General features: G+C 31.5%; 1 non-coding gene across 1 annotated transcript; it reads right to left on the minus strand.

Annotated features, from left to right (window-relative positions):
- Window positions 1–843: 843 nt before the first annotated feature.
- LOC116666752 lies at window positions 844–949 on the minus strand. The gene has a single exon (XR_004323646.1). It is a non-coding gene; the product is annotated as a U6 spliceosomal RNA (small nuclear RNA).
- Between the last annotated feature and the right edge of the window lie 5,391 nt (window positions 950–6,340).

Raw genomic sequence — 6,340 nt, forward strand, 5'->3', positions numbered from 1 at the left:
CATTTCACTGTTGATACCATGCTTGTCATGTATCCACTCAGCTACTCTCTGCCTTTTGATTAAAGAGTTTAGTCCATTTACATTCAAAGTAATTATTGATCGATAAGGACTTACTAATTTCATTTTAGTAATTGTTCTCTGGTGGTTTTGTAATTCCTTTGTCCCGTTCTTCCTCCCTTGATGTCTTCTTTTGTGAACTGATGATTTTCCATACTGGTATGCTTTGAGTCTTCTCTCTTCATCTTGCGTGTACCTACGGTAGGTTTTTGCTTTATGGTTTACTTTACATGAAAAAAATCTTATAGAGATAAGTCTAATTTAAATTTGCATACAAAACTCTATTCTTTTATTCTTCCTTCTCCGCATTTTATGTTTTTGATGTTATAATTCACATCTATTTATATTATGTATTCATTAACAAATTATTGTAGCTATAATTATTTTATTACTATATCCTTTAACCTTTATGCTAGAGTTAAGTGACTAACACACCACCATATTACAGTATTAGACTTTTCTTCATTGACTATATACTTACCTTTACCAGTGCATTTAATATTTTCACATGTTTTCATGACACTAATTAGGGTCCTTTCGTTTCAACTTGAAGAACTCCTTTTAGCATTTCTTGTAAGGCAGGTCCAGTGTTGAATTCTCTCAGCTTTTGTTTGCCTGAGAAAGTCTTTATCTATCCTTCATTTCTGAAAAACAACTTTTCTGGTAAAGTATTCTTAGTTGGTAGTTATTTTCTTTCAGCACTTTGAATGCATTATTACATGACATCACCTTGGCCTGAAGGGTTTATGTTGAAGGATCTGCCTTATGGGAGTTCCTTTGTAAATGAAAAATATGGACTGTTTCATGAATTTGCATGTCGTCTTTGTGTGAGGGCCATGCTAATCTTCTCTGTGTGTCTCCCATTTTAGTACATGTGTGGCCAAAGTGACACTATATTAACTTTCTAATGTTCTCTTGGACTCTGTTTGTCAGTATTTTATTCAAGGTTTTATGTTGACATTCATAGATGAAATTTCCTTGTAGTTATTTTTCTTGTACTTTTGATATTAATGTTTTTTAGCTTTATAAATACAAAACGGAAAATGTGTGACTTCTTTTTCCGTGCTCTGGAAGCGGCTTTGGAATTAATTGTCCTTTCAATAATTGGTAGAAATCTGTGTAACTGTTTAGCCCTGGTGTGAGGGGGTGTGTTGGAGGTAATGTTGCTCTTTGACAGTTAAATTTTCCCATGGAATTAAGTACAGAGTCAGTTTTGGTAATTATTTTTCCCTCGATAGTTATCTATTTTAGAGTCAATTTATATGAAGTTTATAAATTTGTCCCCTTATGACTCCCTTAATTTCCATTGCATTTGTGGGTTTTTCCCATTACTTATTTTATACATTTGTATTTGCTTAATTTGACTAGGTTAGGCAAAATATTTTTTAAGAAAAATTGTTAGATATATTTTCTGTTCTTGATTTACTAATTTTTACTGTTAATGCTTTCACCTTGTTTTCTTAGTTTTATTATGTTTCTTTGTTTGTACCATCCTGAGTTGGATGATTATTTTATTTTTACCCTATGCTGTTTATAAATGTAAATTTAACACTGTAACTTTTCTTTGAGCACCTCTTTAGCTAGAACCCATATAGTTTGGTATCTATTATTTCATTATAGTTATTTTGAAACACGTCATAATTTTAATTTTACCTTCTCTGTAACCAAAGAGTTGTTCAAGAAATAGCAATAAAATGTCAAGGTCGTATTTTTTTATTATTATTGTTTGTTTTGTAGTTTCATGGTTGATGAGGAGTTTTTATAAGTTTATTTTTATCGAGGTATATTTGACTTACCTTATATTAGTTTCAAGTGTACAACATATTAATTTGAGATTTTTATACACTACCAAATAATCATCCCAGTAAGTCTAGTTACCATCTGTCACCATACAAAGTTATTGCAGTATTACTGACTGTGTTCCCTATGCTGTACATTATATCCTCACGACTTGTTTATTTTATAATTGGAAGTTTGTACCTCTTAATCCCCTTCACCTGTTTTGCCCAGGTCTCCACCCACCTCCCCTCTGGCAGTCACCCATTTGTTCTCTATATCTATGAGCCTATTTCTGCTTTTTTGTTTGTTTGTTTGTTTAAAGATTTTGTCTTATTTTGTCTTATTTTCCACATATTTTGTCTTAAGATTCCTTATATGAGTAAAGTCATACAATATTTGTCTTTCTCAATCTGACTTATTTCACTTAGCATAAATGTTTTAGTACTATTTCAAAACTTTTGGAATTTTTGAAGGTTTTTAAATTACTAATATATAAGCAAATTTTAGGTGTGTGTAATATTCTGTGAACATTTAAAAATGAGGCCTTTATTTTAAGGTCACATACATTTTTCGCATCTGCATGTGAAGTTTGTAATTGATCATGAACTTTTTAAACTAAACTATAGTCAGTTTACAATGTTGAGTTAATTTATGGTGTACAGCATAGTGATCCATTTATACATATATATGTATTAGATATATTCCTTTTCATATTCTTTTTTTATTATTTTTATTATTTTTTTTCCTTTTCATATTCTTTTTTATTATAGGCCATTACAAGTTATTGAATATAGTTCCCTGTGCTATACAGTAGGACCTTGCTGATCATGTATTTTTTTCTTATTGAAATATAGTCAGTTTGTAATGTATCAATTTCAATCACATAATTTTTAACCTATATGTTATCTCACTGATTTCTCTCAAAGACAGTGAAGTAAATTAAATGCTCCTACTTCTAATGTACTTTTGCCCACTTTTCTTGTACTTCTTGAGTTTTTATTTTATGTATTTTGAGTGTATGTTATTTGGTTAATAAATATTCTGCACTATTTATTAGAGATTATACTTTTTCTCATTTTATAGAACTCTTCTTTTACTTGTTTATTACTGTTTACCTTGAACTCAAATTTGAATGATATTAATGATAACCCAAGCTTGTTTTTTGGTTTACATTTTCTAGATATGTTTTTTATTTTTGTCACTTTGAGTTACTTTGTTTTAGATGTCTCTCTTATAGATAGCATAGGACTGGCTTTTGTGTTACTTCAAAGCCAAGACTATATTCTGTGCTAGGAAGTATTTAAACCTAACTTCCCTAAGACAGGGCATTGACTGTTAGTGAGTTCTTTTTTTTTTTTCCTTTTTTTCAATTTTGGTCAGATTTTTATTTTTTCATTTATCTAGCTATCTATTTTTATTTGTAATTGAAGTATAGTCAGTTTACAATGTGTCAATTTCTGGTGCACAGCATGATGTTTCAGTCATACATATGCATACATATATTCCTGTTCATATTCTTTTTCATTATAAGTTACTATAAGATAATGAATAGAGTTATTATTCCCTCAGCCCAAAGATACTCTCAGCTGTGCTCATGAGTATCTATGCTCCACTTTATTGACACTGTTTTGGGCAAATAGAGAGAGTAGTTTTGAGTTTTCTTTCAGCTCTTGCTTTAGTTTCATATCAAGTTGGCTCTTGTGAGGTTTCCACTGCTGACTGGTAAATTTCATTCCTGTTGTATGAAACAAGTAGTCATTAGTTTTGTCCCCTCATGGTGTGTCATCTACTTTGGAGAATTATATTCTGATGCCTTTTTATTCCCCTGAAATCTGCAGCTACAGGTACAGTTTTCTTACCTGTTTGATCTTCACTGCATTTGCAACCTTTTTTCATATATTGGGAATTACAAATTTGTTTTAGTTTCACTAAAGATGAAATTACAATTCTATTTCTTCTTATTTTTGTTCTGGATAATTTCTCAGAGCTGATACAGCATGATCTTTCTATCATATTTTAAAACTAACATTTAAACATCACCTTTTGATAACGTTAATCCTACTTAATTCAAATTATTGTCCTATGGGTACAAATTTTATTTTCAAAAGATTTTCCTCTTGGACTCATGTATTTCTCTTTTCTTATCAAACATTAAAAAATGGGAAAATGTAAATTTTGCATTTTTTGGTGAAGTTAAGAGAATAGATTCTCTTGTAATGATTATTTTATTCAAGTATAGTCCTCCATTAGATGTATTCCAATCATGATTTTAACTGATAGCAGCAGTTATCTGAGATCTGCAGATCTCAGAGCTATTTGAAAATTGCTATCTCAGACTTCAGAGAGAAAAATAGTGTTTCTATAAAAGGTGTCAATTACTTATAGTATATTTAGACAGAGAGAAGAAAATAATGACCGATGTCCATGTCACAAAGCTCTATTTTAGTAAAACAATAGCTTTGATATTAATGTAATTTTTAATCATACTATGTGTTATATGTGTAAGAAACATAATAACAAAGGGAGTCCACTGGAAACTAAAGTGGAAATTTAAACAAATTTTTCTTTTTTTTCTGGAAGCTAATAAATAATTTTAGAAACAAGAGCATCATGAGTTGATTACCTCCTTTTGCTGATGAAACTTAATTTATGCCACTTTTGCAAATATGTTTTACAATGCCATCTAACTAACCCCAGAGGACCCAAATCCAAACGCTTTTACAATTTTTGGCACGCAAAGCGAAATTTTGATAAAATATACAGGGGAGAAACTATGGCAGAGGTTCCACAGGTATTTGTTCAACATTCAAGTCACCTTAGAAAATCCAGCCATTTGATTTCAGTTCAGAATTTAGAGATGCTCTAGATTGCTTTTGGAAAATGTTTTTGGATTACAGAAGGGGTGTCTGAACATTGATAACCCAATTCTTGTCTGTTTTAATATTTTAATTTCACTCATTCCTTACTGTACTGAGGATGTAGAGAGAAGATTATCTCATAAATTATATCATTTAAAAACTTAGGCCCTCAAAAGCCCAGCCAAAAGTACATAAACAAAACACCTAGGTGATACTTAGGACCAAATATTTTACTGTACAACTGACTTAAAGTTGGATTTTTCAAAACATGGGAAGTATCATTGAAACCCAAGTTGGGGAGCTTGCATAAATGCTAGATTAAATGCTGTAAGTAGCTATGAAAATCAAGGCTGCAAACATGGAAAGCAATCAGTCCACTCATAATTACTATGCCACTTGAATTCTAGTAATTTATGGGGAAGGGAAACAAATCTAGTTACTCATCCTCTTCTTGAATGAAATGTGCTCTGCACCACAAATGCAAATTATTATCCCTCATCTAAATCATTGACTTAATGATATTCTATTTCCCAAATCTCATCCTCATGTCACTGACAATGAACAGGCTTAATCTAATGATTAAAAAGTATTCTCTGTTATATTCGAGCTGGAGTTTATTTCAGAGTTGTGTGCTGTAAAAGAATGTGAAAGAAGGATTTTATGCTTTTATATCTCTGTAAGAGACTATTGAAAAATAAATATTTCTATACTTTCTCCTCAAGAGGAATGATGCAAACATATATATTAGTTCCTGTCCAGAGAGCTCAAAATCTATTTCATAGAGACAAGATATAAATAGGGCCTGCTGGACAACTACACAGGAGATCAGTAAAAATCCAAAATGATAATATAATCTCTGAGGGAAGATTGAATAAATAAAACCTCTTTTTTTTTTTTTTGAAAATTTGGGAAATATTCTAAAATTATGTGACTTTTATTATTTTAAGTAGTGAAGCATTCTTAATTGTATGACAGTTTACTGGCATTCCAGCTTAAATGTTACACGCATACCTCTCCCTTACTTTGTAACCAAGTCGATGACCGTAAATTACACTTTTCCTTGGTGATTTAAAATTGTGGTTGTAAATGTCAACTGTTATAAAACAGGAAGTGTGTTCTTTACATTTAGTATTTCCTGATGACAGCTTTTTAATCGTTGTCTCTTTTTTGGTTGTTGCTGTTTTCCTGCCTTCTGATGTGCTATTTGGACATTTTCTACTTGTTCTTCTTTAGAAAATAAGGTATGGTGTGGGGGTGGGGGTGAATATATAAACATGTGAGTGTGTGCGTGTGTATTTGTACATGTCTGTTTGTCTGTGTCAGATTCCTTTAGTTCAAGGAACTGAAACACTTGTTATACCTACACTTCTAGAGGATTTTTTATCATGTGCGTGTGGAAATAACAAAGGCAGAAATGTCTCCCGGGTGATCATGCCTCAGGGAATCTAGCAACAATTGTGCAATAAAAGACTAGAAAGTGGCCTGGGAACTAGTAAGTCATTTAGGATGCAGAACAATTCTGGGGGCTAGGCTATTTCATCACCTTCTTTTCCACAGAAATCCAGCAAAGAGCTTGGACCCAATTTGACCCATCACCTACTGTCTCCTTTTATTTTTCTTAGTATTTCTATCAACCACTGATGAAA

The sequence above is a fragment of the Camelus ferus genome, chromosome 10, assembly GCF_009834535.1.
Source record: "Camelus ferus isolate YT-003-E chromosome 10, BCGSAC_Cfer_1.0, whole genome shotgun sequence".
NCBI lineage: Eukaryota > Metazoa > Chordata > Mammalia > Artiodactyla > Camelidae > Camelus > Camelus ferus.